Here is a 19,259-nt window from a genome sequence, read left to right as displayed (position 1 = left end):
AAGAAAAAAAGCTTGGGTTTTGACTTTTGAGATTTTAGTGATCAGAAGTGACCAAAATGTGTGATTCAAATCAGAAGTAAACTTCTATCGAGGTTTAATTTCCTTTTATAAGTTGAATCTGCCAAAAAATTGAATTTTTAAAACCCACATCTGCTGACCAGATGAACAGTTCGGCTGATAACTTGTCAGCCGAACCTAGGTATAATTTCAAAAAACCAGAGGTTCGGCTCAAAAGTTATCATCCGAACTTCACTCAGAAACTGAATCATCCACTAGGTTCGGCTTGAAATATTGAGGTTCGGCTGGAAAATTGAGGTTCGGCTGAAAATATTGTAAAGTCGCATTAGCCGAACATAGTGTTTCTCTAAATCATACACTAAGTTCGGCTCAAAATTGATACTGCAAGATCAGCCGAACTGATCTTCTGAAAACCCTAATTTCATCTTTGAAATCATATTCTACCGATCAAACAAAATAAAATCAATCAAAAACAAGATGGGTTTGTTACGCATACATTCTAAAATACATCTAAGAGCAATTGAGATTTGGATTTCGCATTCCAACATCGCTCACTTCGATTCGTGTTTCCTTTGTTTGATTAATTTCTTTATTGAATTGGAGTCCTAGATGTTTAAGTTTAAAGTTTATTTTGATTTTTAATTTTAGGTTTTTGAGGATAAGGGAACTATGACAAATTGAAATTATTTAGGGATATATAGGTAATTACACTACCTTTAGACACCCCTTATAAACCCATCATAGATAATATAATGGATGAGTATGCCTCAAAAAGAAATGAGTATGCCTCAAAATAGGTTTCCTTTAATCCACTAGTCGGACTTAGTGGATGCATTTTGGTCCAACGTACTTAGTGAACGCTTTTGGGGTCTTTCACCCACTTTGGTTACTACCTTTTAGGCCTCCATCCCGCCTAATATCTAAGACTTCTTCGGATACGGTTTCGCGGCATATTATTGTGACCGTACAAAATTGGGGTGTCTACAATACGAGATCGAGACAATACAATAACGAAGTATGTTTACTTTATAATAGGTTAGGACTTAACCAAACACAATATGATTGCTATCAAGTAAATAGGAACTAACGTTTGTGTATTTTACTTCTAATTATAATAAAAACAATTATAATTGCGAAAATAGAAAAGTAAAAGACACAACAAGATTTTGTTAACGAAGAAATCGCAAATGCAAAAAAGCCCCGAGACCTTGTCCAGAATTGAATACTCCCAGGATTAAGCCGCTATACAAAATCAAACCAACTTCTTATAGTTGAGACCAAACAACTAAACCTATAGTTCACCTAGTTCTGTCTGTATTCCCATGCCTCCAACTTATGAATAAGTCACGTACTTGGAATAATTCCTTTGGTTCGTATTCCAAACAGCAAAAGGAACAACAAATTTGTTTGGTATCAACTCTTTTCAACCAAGTGATGTGAGTTCGAGAAAAGGATCTTCCGTTTATCTCAATAAACTCCTTTGTCGGGTCCTTAGATCTATCCACTAATAATTACCGAAGTTATTGTCCAGATTTTGCAATCAATACTTTGAATCACAAAGAATCGTATTGATGCCGATCTACTCAATTAATCAATCCAATCTACCACAAGGATAAACTGATTATAAATGGATCCTTTTTTACTGAAATAAGTATTGTGCACACCAAAGATTATGAACCCACATTGGATCTTGATTTGTTATTTTTACTTACTTTACGGGAAGTTCAATCTGACTTGCTTTATTTTTACTCCACCAAACTTTGCACTTGCGGAATCTATGGAGATATATTATATGGGTCATCTCATCATGTTCTACAAGATAACTACAATCCTTTTTCCGGAAGTTGTTTCAGAAAAGGGGAATGTATCAGCTTGTTTCATCTTGCTCTCCTTCTTCATGTATTAATCAATGTCACTGTGTTGGTGATACAGGTATTATTTAGTTGACTGTAGCTACTGAAGATCTGATTTCGAAATTCATTCATTTTATTGAATTATTAGTGTTAGATCTTGATAACTCATTGTATGTTTTGTTTTAATTCTTCCTGAACTATGAGTTGAACTGATAATTAGGAATTTATATAGCATTTTAAGTCTGGTCTTAAGAATGCCACTGTGGGTTTCGACGTAAGATTTGACCTAATTTCGGATGACAATGTAATGAATTGGAAGAAACTGTAAATTAAATCTTGCTTGGGAGACTTTTTTTTCATTTTTTTTTGTGTGTGTGTGTGTGACTGACGAGTCAATTTTAGCCACCACAAGAAGTAATTGTGTGAATTTGTTTGTGTGATTATACTGAATTACTGATTTTTGTAAGACTTGCTTATCATGTGTGAGTTGTGACGGTCAATTTCTTCAGGTCCACTACTTTTGTTAGGCGTTTCTCTCTAGAGGATATAAAAAGGGCCACTGGTGGATTTCGCAGAATCATTAGTAATTACTCTCAAGGGTCTGTTTACAAAGCTCAGTTTCGTGATGGCCTCCTCGCTTTGGTTAAAGAAGTGACAGCTCTTCATGAAGGAAAGGATGCCTTTCTTCAGGAAGTGAAGCTCCTGCGCCGCTTACATCATCGTCATTTAGTTTCAGTAGAGGTATAATGTTCGGAAGCTGATATATGTTTAAGCTTTTCCTGTAAAGTCATATTATCTTGGCTTTTCTTGCTATGTACATTATATTATTATTCAAGCATCAAGGATGTTTTGCAAATTGAAAAACTTAAGTGCAAAAAGCCCAAAGGTCTGAAGTTTTAGTCTCAAATTTTTCCATTACACGAGAAGATATATCCTAGTGGTTTATGTCAAAATATCTTTTCTCCATGTTTGTTGTGTATATCTGTCCAGATTGAAAATGACATCACTATTGATAATCATTTTTGTTCCTGATTTCATTGTTATCAGGTTTCTTGTTTTTGAGTACCCAGAGCATGGGAGCCTAAAGGAGCATCTAAATGGTACCTTCGAAGCAAAACTAGTACTATTATTTTGGAACTCTTGGTTTCGTTTTAATTGATTGACAGAGTAGCTCTTGGACAGACCCTCTTAAGACTCCCTTGAGCTGGAGGACTCGTCTGCAGATTGCTATCGGAGTAACAGCAGCATTGGTAGGTGTTTCAGTCACCATTTTACATTTGATCACTCCTGATAAGTTTGAAAACTGGGTCAGTCTGCTTGACCATGCAATCAAGGGGAAATCCCCTGAAATATCTAAGATCAAAATTTCTTCTGTTAGACTATATCCATCCATAGACCATAAACTGTTAATGTTATGTAGTATGGTCTCTAAGTGATTTTCGTTATCTAATTGCAGGAGTACTTGAACTTTTTTTGCAAGCCACCTATAAATCATGTTTTCATCAGTTCAAGTAATATTTTGTTGGACGAGAATTTCGTTGCAAAGGTAAGGCGTACTTGAATTTGACAGTTTATGTAACCACCGAAATTTCTATCTATTTCTTAACAGGTTGCATTGTTTTTCTGCTTGCTTGCAGCTCTCTGGTATTGCTTTTCTTGGCTCTCCTGGAAATCATATTGGAATATCACATTCTCAAGCCTCATGTTCTAAAGGTAAACTTGCATTCCAACACTTGGTTACAAAGAACTTTTGATGCCACAATCTTCAAATTGCCATCCACTGTCACAGGTCGTATGGATCAGGATTGCAAAGACATGATCTTCCAGCTTGGTGTGCTCATTCTTGAGCTAATAACTGGTCAATCTTCTGAGAAGGAAGGTGGTAACATGGTTCGATGGGTCCAAGAATCTAAATTTATCGGGTCCGTAGATAAAATTGTAGACCCTGATCTTGGAAATAGCTATGATTCGAAAGAGCTAAAAAGTCTTTTAGCTGTTGCAAGGTTTTGTACCAAAACAGGAGATAGGCCAACAGTCTCTATTCAGCTGATACTCCGGTATCTCCAAGGAAAGTAGAATGAGCTTATACTTCCCTGATACTTCTCAACATTGACTGTATATTGGTGGTGACAGAGTCGAAATCTCAAGAAATTACTGTAAAATGTAGAAAATGACACATTCTTTACTTCTCTCATTTAGACTTACAATTGTTTGTTAATTGAGTCTTATTATAATTGTTTGGATTTGTAAGATCTACTGACTCTGCAACATCTTTAATAACTATGGTCACCACGAAAAGCTTTATATAAGCATGTTCTCAGATATCTGCCTCGGCTAATTTTCATGCTTTTAGTTTCTTAAAATTTTAAAGAATTTTTTTCTTATGGATTGCAAAATTCTGATAAATTCTTTCCCACCTCCTCCAACTCATACTTTTGGAAAACGGGTCCTACTTATATAGCCTAAAATCAACACCAGATGGCAAATAGATACCAGCAACCAACAGAAGCCTAATATATGTACCCATTGGCACAACCACAACCGAAATTAGTTTACAATGAGCATAAAGCCTGCTTGAATACTTCTTTCATCCTCTGCTAAATGTTTACAGGCTCTGATATTTATAATCTTATCTTTCTATCTGGATGAAGCTTGTTCTGCTGCTGCTAGATTGCAAGATGAGCAGGAGCTTTCACAGAGCAGGGCATCCCGCAATTTGTCCTTGGATTAAAATATGTTAGTGTCTTTGACCAAAACACTAGTTAGAACACAAATAAAAGGTAAAGAATCCTAGATAAAACCCTTTGAGTCGGGGGTTAGCCACCTCTGCTTTGAAGATAAAGAGAAGAAAGAAATAGAACTGAGTTGTATTGATTAAAGTTGTGTTTCATTACAAACTCAAGCAAGGTATTTATGGTTAACGAGATTGCTTGTTAAGCAGGTAATGCTAATAAAAAGAAGTTTACTGAAACTAGGAAACTCATGCAAACTAAATAAAGTAAATATAATTAAGGGAATAAGTGATATTGGGTTGGTGTCGTATCATTCCACCCTGCTTGAAAAATGGTTTGTCCTCGAGCCTCAATTTCTGGAAAACGTAAGGGAATATCATCTGCATCCTCCCATGTTGCGTCTTTTTTAGAACGATCCTTCCATTGTGTAAGCCATTTAGTTCCAGCTTGATTTCCCTTCTTGAACATCTTACGTTCTAGTATAGCTTCAGGTTCCCACTTCTCATAGTCAACCACATTAGGCAGAACTGATTCAGTAGTAACAGAAGATCCAAGTTTCAATTTCAACTGGGGAACATGAAAAATTGGATGAATACGACTCTCAGCAGGTAACTGTAACTTATATGCAACTTCTCATATTTTTTCAAGGACTTTAAAAGGTCCATAAAGCGAGGAGAAAGTTTAGAATATGGTTGATTATCCATTGTCAATTGTCTATAGGGTTGCAAACGAAGAAATACTCAATCATTCACTGCAAAACTCCTCTCAGTATGATGTTTGTCAGCAAAAGACTTCATTCTATATTGAGCAGCTTGAAGATGGAATTTAAGGATCTTGAGTGTTTGATCTCTAGCTCTCAAATTAAGATCAACAACATTGACAGTTGTGGTTCCAGGTAAAAAGCTCGAGATAATTGGTGGAGCTCTATTGTACAAAGCTTCATAAGATGACATATTGATAGTTGAGTGATATCTGGTGTTATACAACCATTCTGCCCAAGGAAAACATTTGCTCCATTCAGAAGGCTTTATGCTAGAAAAACAACGTAAATACCACTCAAGAGTTCGATTTGTCACCTATGTTTGTCCATCTGTTTGTGGATGATAAGCTGAGCTGCGATTAGTTGTGTGTTTTGTAGAGCAAAATATGCCGAAAAATTGCTCATGAAGATCGGATCACGATCATTGATTATGGTTCTTGGCATTCCATGTAGATGAACAATTTGTTGAAAAAGTATATCAATAATAGAAGCAGCAAAGTATGGAGCATGATACATGTGTATCTTCCTCTCCCGAGAACTAGTGATCCTCAAGATGGATTGAGGATGAAATTGTAATTTAGGAGGGATTACTGATTTAAGGAAAATTGATTCCTAAGAGGTTTGGGAAACCAAACCAAAGTAAGTAAGTTTACCTAGATAAGGAAATACTTCCTAGACAAGGTAATATTCCTAGATAAGGAAATATACCTAGAAAAGGAATTATTCATAAATAAGGAAATAGATTCCTAGAGGGTTTTGGGAAACCGTTAAAGCTATAAATAGAGATATTTAGCTCATAGCTAAGACAATCTAGAGAGTGTGGTTTGACACCTAGAAAAGGAGGTTGAACGCACATACCTAGAAAGAAGTTTTGTGAGGCAATTAATTATTGTAAAAGCAAGCTTAGAAAATATTTTAAGGTTATTTACCTAGAGAGATTGTGAGTGTAACAAAGAGAGAATTGTAATAGTTTTCTTGTTCATAATCTAGAGAAGATATATTTTTTCGAACCTGGTTTCTAGTGTGTTCTGTTTTCTAGTTTTCGTCTATTATTATTCTGAATTCCGCCTCTATAATAATAGTCACCAAGGTACAAAGATCAATACGTATCAAGTTGGTATCAGAGCAAGGTTCATTTCTTTAAAGGAAGATTCTTGTGGTTTATGGTCTTCACTATATCTCTCTACAAACAACTTGGTGAGTTACTTGAAAATTGGAATACGTTAGAAGAACAAGATGACTATGGTATGGTTGAAGTTAGATAAAGAACGATCGAACGAGGAAAGAATGTTCTCGGTTATTAATGCCGAACATTTGAAGTTGTTTGATACACCGCTACAAGATGATGGTGAGGATGACAATATGATTTTTCCACGTGTAAGAGACTTGTGGTTTGATCGAGAAGAACCAATCGAATAAGATTGCCCGAAGAACCAATCGAATAAGATTGCATTATGGAGCGAAGAGTGACTAAGACAAGAGGAGGGGATATGGACGCTTTCCAAATTAGACATCGAGGTCAAGTTTCCAGCAAAGATAGATGGTTAAGCAGAGTGAAAGGAACTCTCGGGTTCCCTAACTGATAAGCACGAAAGTGCGACGCATTTTCACCCATAAATACATTAGCTGGGACTCATTTTATCACTAATAAACTTGTTTTAAGTCTTTTCAAGGAAATAAGCTCTTTTGGAAAAATAGATCGAAAAAAGTGTTAAAAGCAGCCAGAGGAACTGATAAAGGCACCCATCATTTCAGATACGATCACCAAACTTGTTAAAGACACCCAACAAATGAACAAATGGATAGAGGCACCCTCTTCTTCATTTGAAACAGATTCACATAATTTATGGGAGATCTCAAAGATTTAAGGCAAAGATATCTTGTTGCCTATTATACAAGAAGTTTTCATATCTTGAAGTTAAAAGAGATAATATATTGATGAGTTTGTTTTTATTGAAAAGGAGAAAGAAAATCTGTGGTTTTATTTATAAATAAAAAAAATAATAATATCCTCAGGATTTTATTCTATCAAATAGAGGAAGATGTGTGATAATGGAGAAAGAAATTATTCATGAGATATCTTTCATCAAAGAGAAGATCTAGTGGAGTTATGGAAGAATATTTTGAAAAGATGTTTGAGTAATGGGTTGTTGTGTATAAATAGGGTGCTAATAGGACCAAACAAGGAGAAGAGAGGGGGGAGTTTTGGTAGAGCAAAATTGTTGCGTTTAATTTTTCTTCATTTTCACCATTGTAAACACCATTTGAGCTATTAATCATATTTTTTGAGTGTGTTTTCATCATGAGAAGCTAAACCCCAACGTTGGGTCGACGGAGGAAGCCGAACTTCACACATGGGTGAATTTGTATTATTTTCTGTATGACTTTTGCACTTATTTTAAATTGATTTATGATTCGAATTAATTAGTTATCATTTTATTAGATGGGTCATGCTTGCTTAGATGTTTGATGTCCCATGCTTACGATTTATAACTAATGTTTTGAGGATCTACTTTGGCAAAACAAGAGTCGATGTTTTATTAATTTATTAAACTTTAATTGTTGAGAATAAATAAATTGAACCATGTGTTATGAATTCGGTGGAATCCTAAACCCAATGAATCTCTCTTTTATTTATTATTTTATTTAAACCTTTAAATTTAGTCTTCACAAGTCTTAGAGTTTGAATCCTTATTACAAGAACGACAATCAAAATCATTATCATTTTGGCGCCGCTGCCGGGGATTTGTCTTTAGATTAATTTTTTAGGTTTATTTATTTTTGTTTTGTACAGTATTTTCATTTCATTTTAGATTTTTTTTCTCCTTTTTATGCGTTTCTTTTTGTATTTCTTTTCAGGGACTTTTTGAGAATGATGACTTCTTCTGAGGAGATGTCACCTACGATGACGCTGGCGGAATATATGCGTAGAAAGTCAAATTATCAGGAAACCTCATCTGAGATGACGCTTGCTGAATATATGCGTAGGCAATGGTATGGAGTTTCTACTCTACATGAGGTAAGTGAAGAATCTCCTCTAGAGATATATGAGAAGTATTACAAACACACACCGCCTAGTTTGGAACAAAGATTGAGAGTTCTTGAATGTCAAAGATTATTTGCTGATGATGATGAATCTGGTAGTGACTCTCTGTTCCAAACAGAATATATAGATGACCTTGTGGATGATTATGTGGATGATTTGCCTAATTCCATAGATGAATCTACCTCACAAGATCATTCACCCGACTTAGAGGTTGTTTGTAGACCCATAGACTTCCAAAGTTGCCTAATTTAGGGTTAGAATTGTGTGCTTCTAAAGTATTGTTGGATTACTTTGCATCTAAGTACCCAAAGGACTTGCCTATTCCTGATATCGTGCATGAATCAATTGATATTTCCCCAGTCTCAATAGAATCCCCATATTTTGTTCTTTACGCACTTCCTTGTGCAGTAAAAACTTGGTTTAGGGGTAAATCTTGGTTTTTGACAGTTTTTATGTCACCATATTTTCATAGCATAATTGTGAAGCTGTCGTTTGTAAATAATGTATTTTGGGTTGATCCCCAAATTTTCAGACTGTTAATTTTTGGGGATCCTTTTTGTATATTCCAGTAGGTGTACTTTTATCTTATTTATTTTTATATTTTGTTTACTTTTTCCATTATGAATTTCCCATCTTAAGTTTTGCGTTGGATGACTCAATTACATTGAGGACAATGTAATGTTTAAGTGTGGGGGAGTGGTTAACTTTTTACTTTAGTGTTTCAGGAGTTTCATTGCAAATCATGATCAGCTGTTGAGCGGGTCTATTTAAAGTTTGTAGGTAATTTATGACCAGCTGTTGAGCGGGTATAAAAAAAAGAAAAAAAAAGAAAAAAAAAATTGTAGTTGTTAGGGTTATGACCAGTTGTGTAGCGGGTCTTTTCTTTTTTTCTTGCACATTATGACCAGCTGTGTAGCGGGTCTCTTTCTCTCCATCTTATTATATGACCAGCCGTGTAGCGGGTCTTTCCATTTTTTCTTACATGTTATGGCCAGCTGTGTAGCGGATCTTTAAAAAAAAAATTATGACCAGCTGTGTAGCGGGTCTCTCTCTCTATCTTATTATATGACCAGTTGTGTAGCGGGTCAATTTTTCTGTTTTGCTCGAGGACTAGCAAAATGTAAGTGTGGGGGAATTTGATAAGCACGAAAGTGCGACGCATTTTCACCCATAAATACATTAGCTGGGACTCATTTTATCACTAATAAACTTGTTTTAAGTCTTTTTAAGGAAATAAGCTCTTTTGGAAAAATAGATCGAAAAAAGTGTTAAAAGCAGCCAGAGGAACTGATAAAGGCACCCATCATTTCAGATACGGTCACCCAACTTGTTAAAGACACCCAACAAATGAACAAATGGATAGAGGCACGCTCTTTTTCTTCATTTGAAACAGATTCACATAATTTATGGGAGATCTCAAAGATTTAAGGCAAAGATATCTTGTTGCCTATTATACAAGAAGTTTTCATATCTTGAAGTTAAAAGAGATAATATATTGATGAGTTTGTTTTTATTGAAAAGGAGAAAGAAAATCTGTGGTTTTATTTATAAATAAAAAAAAATAATAATATCCCCAGGATTTTATTCTAGCAAATAGAGGAAGATGTGTGATAATGGAGAAAGAAATTATTCATGAGATATCTTTCATCAAAGAGAAGATCTGGTGGAGTTATGGAAGAATATTTTGAAAAGATGTTTGAGTAATGGGTTGTTGCGTATAAATAGGGTGCTAATAAGACCAAACAAGGAGAAGAGAGGGGGGAGTTTTGGTAGAGAAAAATTGTTGCGTTTAATTTTTCTTCATTTTCACCATTGTAAACACCATTTGAGCTATTAATCATATTTTTTGAGTGTGTTTTCATCATGAGAAGCTAAACCCCAACGTTGGGTCGACGGAGGAAGGTACAGAGATCAATACGTACAGAGATCAATACGTATATTATTCTTCCGAATTCCTCATCTATAATAATAGTCACCAAGGTACAGAGATCAATACGTATCAATGCACAAGAGTTGTAAAGTGTGCATATTTTGATAACCGATCAACAACTACCAAAACAGAAGTCTTACGATAAGATTGTGGAAATTCATCTATAAAATTCATCGAGATATCCATCCAAACATCTGCAGGTGTTGGTAGAGGTTGCAACAATCCTGGAGGAGCGACAACTTCAGATTTTTTCTTCTGACAAACTTCACAATGAGAAATAAACTCCTTTACTGAATGTTTTAAACCCTTCCAATAAATTTTTTGTTGAATTCGCTTGTAAGTACGAAAGTATCCAGAATGACCTCCTAAAGGTGTACAATGAAATTCATGTAAAAGTTTAGTGCACCACTCAGAAGTAGAAGATACTACAATCCTCCCTTCGTAACGCATAATGCCATCATTGTAAGAATAAAGCGGCTCATGATTAGGATTACGGTGTAGCAGTTCAATGAGTTTACTTAAATATTCATCATTCTTGCTTTCCTGAATAATTTCATTGAGTCCTGAAAAAATTGGAGTAGAGATAGCCGAAAATATGAGGCCTGTATTTCTATGCAAAGCATCAGCAACAACATTTTCTTTGCCTCGTCGAAAAATGATCTCATAATCATAACCCAACAATTTAGATAACCATCGTTGTTTTGCCATCGAAGATATTCATTGATCTAGAAAATATTTCAGGCTATGGTGATCTGCATAGATCTTAAAATGTATTCCAAGTAAATATGGTCTCCACTTCTGTACTGCAAAGACTATAGCAAGCATTTTCTTATCATAAATAGATAAGTTCAAGTTCTTACCTACTAAGGCCTTGCTATAGTAAGCAATTGGCCTACCATACTGCATTAAAACAACTCCCAATCCCGTACCAGAAGCATCATATTCTAATAAAAACTCTTTTGAAAAATCTGGTAATATCAAGATTGGTGTAGTAGTAAGTGCTTGTTGTGGTGCTTGAAAAGCAGCAGTAACTCCGTCATTCCACACAAATGAATCTTTTTTTAATAACTGAGTTAATGGAGCACATATCTTAACAAAATCCTTAACAAATTTGCGATAATAACCTCCCAAACCAAGACAACCTCTCAAACTTTTAATTGTTGTTGGAATTGGCCAATCAAGAATGCTCTGAATTTTGTCATTCTCGACTGCAACACCCTCAGAAGAAATAACATGGCCCAGATAACCAACTGATGATTGTGCGAAAAGTCCACTTTGACTCCTTGACAGACAAATGATTTTTACGCAAAATATCAAACACTATGGATAAGTGTTACAAAATTTCTAATATACTTACTATAAATCAATATATCATCGAAAAAGACGAGAACAAACTTTCTCAGATAAGGTCTAAAGATATGATTCATCATACTTTGAAATGTAGCTGGTGCATTTGATAATCCAAATGGCATAACCAAAAATTCATAGTGACCATCGTGTGTTCGAGACGCAGTTTTTTGAATATCTGGTTTGTAAAGACGAATCTGATGATAGCCAGAGCGAAGATAAAGCTTAGTAAATATATGTGCACCATGGAGTTCATATAATAGTTCACCCACCATTAGAACAGGAAATCTATCTTTAATTGTAATTTTGTTCAAAGCTCGGTAATCCACACACGCACGCCATGAACCATCCTTCTTGCGTACCATCAAAATAGGAGAAGAAAATGGACTGGAACTTAATCGAATAAACCCATCTTGGCTTAATTCAGATACAATCTTTTCAATTTCATCCTTCTGAAAGTGTAGATAACGATAAGGACGAACATTAACTGGAGATGATCCTGGTATCAAAGGAATTCGATGATCATATAATCGTTCTGATGGAAACGAAGTTGGAATTTTAAAAACATCAGCGAATCTCAAGTGTTGGAGCCGTTATAACACTCAATGAAGAAGTAGGTATTGTAGAAAACTATAGAAAAACACCATAATATTTACGGTAAACACTGCATGAGCACACTGTCCAAGATCATGACAGTAGGAGAATTATGACCCAATAATTGGATGTATGCGCCATTAATGTTGAAACCCATAGTCAATTATTCAAAATTCCAAGAAATTTGTCCTAATGTTCGCAACTACTGTACCCCAAACACAACATCACATCCACTAACAGGTAAGACATGAAAATCAGTTGTAAAAGAGTAATCTTGCATTCGAATTTCGACATTGAAGCAAGTACCCAATGTATTTAATTTACCACCATCACCAACAATGACACATAATGCATCATCTTTAGCTTTCAGAGAATAACCACACCGTCTAGATAGTGCAGGATGAACAAAATTATGATTCGAGCTTCCAAACATAAAACATAAAACACAGTACGAGGTTGAGCAGTAATTCCATAAGTTGGAGAGACAACCTTTGACTTGGGAAACTGACAGAATAGTAGAGAAGCATAAGAAGAAGACATGAGAGAGATTAATATAATAATACTCCCTCCGTCACAAATTAGATGAGCTAGTTGGTTTTTGTCATGTACCCAATATTGTGTTGGAGTACCCATATCCTATTAGTGTCAGTATCTAGTATAAGTTGTTGGTGATAGTATTTAACTTAAAGAGTGGGTGTATTTATCAATTGTAAGGATAGCTTAGATGTAACCACGTGACGGGTTAGTAGTCGTTAGATATTCAAGAGAGTGAGTGAGTTTATATTCTCAAGTCTGTGTAATGAAACCCTAAGCAAATTATTAATCAGAACTTTGTTCTTCTTAGGCTGTGTTATTTGAACTCAGAGGCTTGATTCTCACGAATCAAGAGAGGTTTATCCTCAAATCTGTCCTTCCCCCTTGTCATTGTACTCAGGTACATGACAATTGGTATCTAGAGCCGTTTTTTCCTGAGAAATCATGGTTGATGAGATGAATTTACTGGAGGAAAAATGGGTATATATGAATGGGAAACTGGTACCCATAATGAAGTTGGAACGACTAGCAACAGAAGAATTAGACTGGTATCGGTCTCACCTGGTAAGGAGTATATATCCTCGGAGGTGGTCAAAATTGATACACATGGCATTGAAGAAGTTGACATCAATCATGTTTATTAGGTATACTTCTCCAGCTCATCAACCTCCTTTCAGAGTGAAAGAAGATTCTACAGATATTTGTGACTCTTCCGATGAGTTGATTCCTTCTTATTTCTTTGAAGAAATGATTGATTCGACAAATAATTCGAGTTCTCAAGCTAAAGATGTTTCAACTATGGTTAAATCAATTCAACCCACTGTCAATGAACCAAAAGAAGATTCAATTGATGCTGTGAGTTTTCAAATTAAAGAAATTGGCAAAGCTAAAGTGAGTTATTTCGACAGCAAGAATCAGGTTCAAGTGGTTGAGGTGAGTTTAATCATTCTTCACAACAAATTAAATTGGCAGAATTGTTTTGATATTGGTCTTGATGATTCTCGTAGCATATTTGATCGTGGTAAGTATGCAGTGGTACCACAAAATTATTTTAGAAAATTGATTCTTAGCCTTGGGTTTAAATCAGATTTGGGGTTTACAGATTCAATAATTCCCTTGTTTTTTAATGATACTGAAATTCATGTTGATGGGAAGCTGTTTGTTAAAAAATCTTCCAATAGATAGTGTATATTTTGAGCATAATTTTTTTTTAAACCACACACTTCCTACTGGGTTATCTTCTTACCATTGTTTCCAGTCTGCTGGCGAAGTATCTAATCGTGGAAAATATTCTCCACTTCTTATGGGGTTATCTTCTTTTCAAATGGATATTATGTATTTCAACGGGATATTTTGTGTTTTTTCTTACACTTGGTTCAACCTTACTGGTAGTGTGTTTGATCGTGGAAAACCATTTGAACTCATTAAAAGGTATTCACATCTTGCTGGTGATTATAAATACTTTGTTGATACAATTCCTTCTTGTCTGTTTGTTATTATTGAGTCTGTAATGGGTACAAGCAATGAAAATTTGATGAATAAGCTTCTCTTTAGACATGGGTATCAGCTAAAATTTTATTTCATATGTTTAGTTGTGTTTGTGTTCTTCAAGGATGGTCTTAATGGTCATGGAAGTAATATATCTGCAGAACTGCCACATGGAGGTAGTATAATCAAAATTACTATTATGCTTCTGTACCTAATGGTTGCTAGTGAGAAGACTTATCAACAGTGCGACACAATGCCTCATATGGGTATCGGAAAATTCTTACAGAAGTATGAGGTGGTGAAAACACCAGAATGGTTTGGTAAAACGCATGATAATACTGTGTGGAGTTCTCCTGGAGGTTTTGGTTCCAGTCAATACTCCTTTCCTTGTACCAATGTGTGTATGTGGGTAGATTTCTTCTGGCAGAAATTTCTTTTTACTGGTTTATGGAGTTTTGGACATGGTAGTGGTATTAATTGGATTTTTATCGAGCTACCTGGAGCACCTGGTACTATTTGTTGCGGTCGCTGGTTGTATGATAGAGGAAAAATGCATGAACCCATATCAGGGGATTTTCATTCAAGGAGTATATTTTTATTTTTCTTGTTGGCAAGAGTGTTGTGTATTGAGAAGACTCGTCCATGTTCGGTTCAAGTGCTAGGTTGGAAGGGAGCAGAAAATTATTTTTTACAGCTAACATGTGAACTGCTGGAGGCAATTGTAGCTCAACTTATGTTTCTATTCCCTACTTCTACAGGTTTTTTTAGGGTGGAATTGTTCAGGGTTATCATTGCTAGACAAGCAGGTGATATGCACCTGATTCTTTTGCAAGAGCTTCGCACTCTGTTATCTCTTCAACACTCTCTATAGCTTACATCTGCAACTTATGGCAGAATTATGATTCCAGAGGGAGTTAAGCAGTTCATTTTGAGTTCTCTGCACACATCTTCATGTTCTTGTAAGTTCAGCATTTTCAGAAAGGGGTTATATGTGCATTATTTCTTACCTGCACCTAATGACTATAGTAGTTGTCTGCTGCCAGTGGGTATTATAATGGGAACTCAGATCTTAATTGAGGTATTTTGGATTCTTAAGATGTTGTTGTGGGTTGGCTACTTGAGGTGGAAGTTCAGATTTGTTCCACTTGGGTTATGGATTGTGAGAAATGTGAGCACCTTGTTCTGCAAAGCTGTGACCCATAGTCAAATTGCACCAACTCTTATGATGAGAAATATGTGTCTTCCAAGTTTATGGAGTTTCCATAACACGAGTTCTGGTGTTGTCCATTCGATTATACTCCAGAGCTTTGAACTGCTAGGTACAATGCTTCAATGGGATACTGCAGCCTTGCGTTCAACGGTCATTTTGGTCCTCCAAGATTCTGAGGTTGAGAAGGCACACAAATGGGTTGATCAAAGACATGAAACCCTTGTATGGAGTTCTTTGAGAATAGGAATCTTTGTCCCAATGGTTGACGCAAATACCCCATTCCAGTTGTTGATCTCCATGAGATCGGAAATCAATGGGTTCTTCACAGTGATCCAAAATGTGGAAACTCATCCTTGTGTTGTTCTTTTGTCTTCACAAATGGAAATCTCAAAAAGGGTCTACTCCAAGTTCAATTATTTCCGAGACTTCTACTGTCATTTTTATCATCACGTTTCCGACAAGTCTGTTCTCTGTTTCATTCTGGAGTCTCACCAAGTGGTGCAACAGCTGCTTCATCTCATAGCATCTAAGGTCAACACTGAATTTGCTAGTGGTTCTATTCATGCATACACAACAGTGAGTTGCGAACATGGGGCCAATTTATTTTGCAACACCAACTACTCGTGCATTGCATTCTCTTGTCTGTTTGGAGGGGAAGTGCCCACATCTGTCAGCAATCCAGGTGATATATGCAAGGAGGAGGATGTTTGGGTTTGTTATGCAGGTGTCTATGGCCTCACATGGTTTTCAATGGCGTCGGGGGACTGCCGTTCTGGTCTTATAATGCGTGACTCTCCAACTTTGGCAGTGGTTCATTTAACTCTCATCCTTGAGGACAAGGATGTTTTAAAGGGGAGTGGAATGTCATGTACCCAGTATTGTGTTGGAGTACCCATATCCTATTAGTGTCAGTATCTAGTATAAGTTGTTGGTGATAGTATTTAACTTAAAGAGTGGGTGTGCTTATCAATTATAAGGATGGCTTAGATGTAACCACGTGACGGGTTAGTAGTCGTTAGATATTCGAGAGAGTGAGTGAGTTTATGTTCTCAAGTCTGTGTAATGAAACCCTAAGCAAATTATTAATCAGAACTTTGTTCTTCTTAGGCTGTGTTCTTTGAACTCAGAGGCTTGATTCTCACAAATCAAGAGAGGTTTATCCTCAAATCTGTCCTTCCCCCTTGTCATTGTACTCAGGTACATGACAGTTTTAAATTTTGTCCCAAAATAGACGAGCTATTTCACTAATAAAGGAGGTATTTATAAAACTACCCTTTTAATTAATTATTGTTATTATAAGAAATATGTATAATTTGATAGCCATGTTTATATTCGTTGCATAGGTGTTTTAAAATGCTTTTCAACTATATAAAGTTTGCGAAAAACCATGGTATAGTTTAAGAGACAAATCATTTCTAAATTTTACTAGTTATTATCCATAAGGGTATAATTGTAAAAAAATACTTAAATATACTGCCCTTTCTTCCTTGCGTTAAAAATTGTGCAAACTACAACTGGCTCATCTAATTTGGGATGAAGGGAGTATAAGAGAAACATTATGAGAATTTTTTGAACGCTTCCCAACTCAAGTCAGAGTGTGCACCGTGCAGTTGATCTAGTCTAACATATTGTTTTGCTGTTAAAGCTCCTCATATTTTTCGGCGGGATAATTACTCAGTTTTGGGATGAGAGACTGTAAGGGCATTATTTGAAATTTTCAATATAAACTTCCATCATGGTTTATGGCCTAAGTATGATGCTAGCCAGGTATGGATTACATACTGATTTAACTTGTGTCGTTTGACCGCATTGGAGTTATTCATGTAACATCATGAAGGCTGTTATACGGGCTGATGATTTTATTGGAGGGACTTCACCATGATAGTAATGTCCACCAAATTAGTTAGGGGATGTCATAGTGTCATGTTAAAGGTCTAGAATACATTTCCATCTTTAATGACTAAATCACCCTTACCTCATCCTTAAAAATACTAAACTACCCAACAGTGTATTTAAACCTAATCAATAAAAAAAACTAAAACTAAAAATCAGTTTTCTTTCATTTTTTTCTTCCCCTTCAATCTTAACTGTTTTTATCCATTAATTTTCTTTTTTAAACTCTTAAACCACTGGATAGATTAACCAGCATGATTTATGTAAGATAGGAATTGTTTTTTGTGTTCGAATTAGGTTAGATGCATTCAAATTTCAGTTAAATTAGGGTTGCAGTTGGAGTTACGGTTGGTTATTCTTCAATTACCAACCATAAACTCGATTTCTGAAGGTGTTATTGTTGGTTATTGAAGAAATACCAACCGTAAATCCTAAAAACTATTTGGAATATCCAGTTACGGTTCATTTTTATATCCGTAAAAATATTTACGGTTGGTTTCGATTTTAACAGTACCAACCGTAAAAATTCCTAAGTGAAAATAAGTTAAGTTTTTGAGTTTGATTACGGGTGGCTTTGACTCGAGAAACGAATCGTAACCTATTTACGGTTAGTCTCGTAAGAGAACAATCCAACCATAACTGGTTTATGATTGGCTTTTCCCAATTTTAACTAGTTACGGTTGGACATTCATCAGATACTAACCGTAAATGGCACCTACGGTTGGCTTCTATGGTTAATCGCAACCGTAAATGGCTTATACGGTTCGCTTCTTTGATTAATTTCAACCATAAATTGCCCTGGAGTTGATATTGGGGCTAAGAGATCAGCCATATCAGGATTTCCATCGTGGGTTATCTGTAAAATACGACTTCTCTATCATATAGAGATTCACCCACCTCCAATTTACCACGAAAATCACTTGTTTTGGTTCAGCAAATCAAAATATAGGTTCTTGAAAAAAAAAAGAAAAAAAAAGAATTGTTATGGGTTTGTACTGTTTTTCAGTTTTATTTTTCATTATTTTTCAATTTAAGTTTTTTTGTGGCGTTGTTTGATTTTTTGCAGTTATCTAAAAGAACAACTAACAGGACCAATGAATCAATTGTGAATAACGAACAAAATGAAAATTAAATGCATGCCATGACTAACTTTTGATTAAAGTTGAGTTTGATTACCTTTTCCATTTATCCGCTACATGTGTCTGTCTGCACATACAAAAGATTACCATATGCACATACATTAACAAAAATAGTTCAAGAAAGGATTCTGGTTATTAAAGATAACCCCCAATCGTTTCCATTTAGAGATGAACAGTGCAACCCTCTCTGATGGGGAACCAAGTGCCGGTGCCGGTGGATTCTTCTACTTCATTGGGATCACAGTTGGTGTCCTGGGCATCATTGTTAGTATTGCCATTGCTTACCATTACTATGCGCGCAACCGAAATCCAACATAACCACATCAACAAATTCTGAGTGACCAGTCGGTTAGAATTGGCGTAGGCCTGGATAAAGCCATCCTCGACAACTATCCAAAACTCCTCTACGCAGAGGTTACGACCCAAAACAACAAACACAACGCTAGCTCGTGTTGCTCGATATATTTGGAAAACTACGATAACACCGACACACTGCGCCTGTTATGGAACTGTGGCCACCTGTTCCATCTCAAGTGTGTTGATCCTTGGTTGTTGCAGCATCCTAGCTGTCCTATCTGTCGAACTTTGCCGATGACTACACCCCAATTGGCTCCTTCGTCTGAGATGGTTTCCCTTGTAAACAGGATGGTAAGTGGGGCGCTCCAAATACTAAACCTGCTTTATTCTAAGAATCATAACTATAGAAAGTGCAAGA

General features: G+C 35.8%; 1 long non-coding RNA gene across 1 annotated transcript; it reads left to right on the top strand.

The window, feature by feature from the left end:
• The first annotated feature begins 1,782 nt into the window (after positions 1 to 1,782).
• On the top strand, positions 1,783 to 4,191 carry LOC113313665. Its single transcript, XR_003341980.1, has 7 exons — positions 1,783 to 1,950; positions 2,381 to 2,612; positions 2,919 to 2,971; positions 3,054 to 3,121; positions 3,328 to 3,417; positions 3,509 to 3,584; positions 3,661 to 4,191. It is a non-coding gene; the product is annotated as an uncharacterized LOC113313665 (long non-coding RNA).
• The last annotated feature ends 15,068 nt before the right edge of the window (positions 4,192 to 19,259 follow it).

The sequence above is a fragment of the Papaver somniferum genome, chromosome 9, assembly GCF_003573695.1.
Source record: "Papaver somniferum cultivar HN1 chromosome 9, ASM357369v1, whole genome shotgun sequence".
NCBI lineage: Eukaryota > Viridiplantae > Streptophyta > Magnoliopsida > Ranunculales > Papaveraceae > Papaver > Papaver somniferum.
This window is presented reverse-complemented; position numbering and strand designations above follow the sequence as displayed.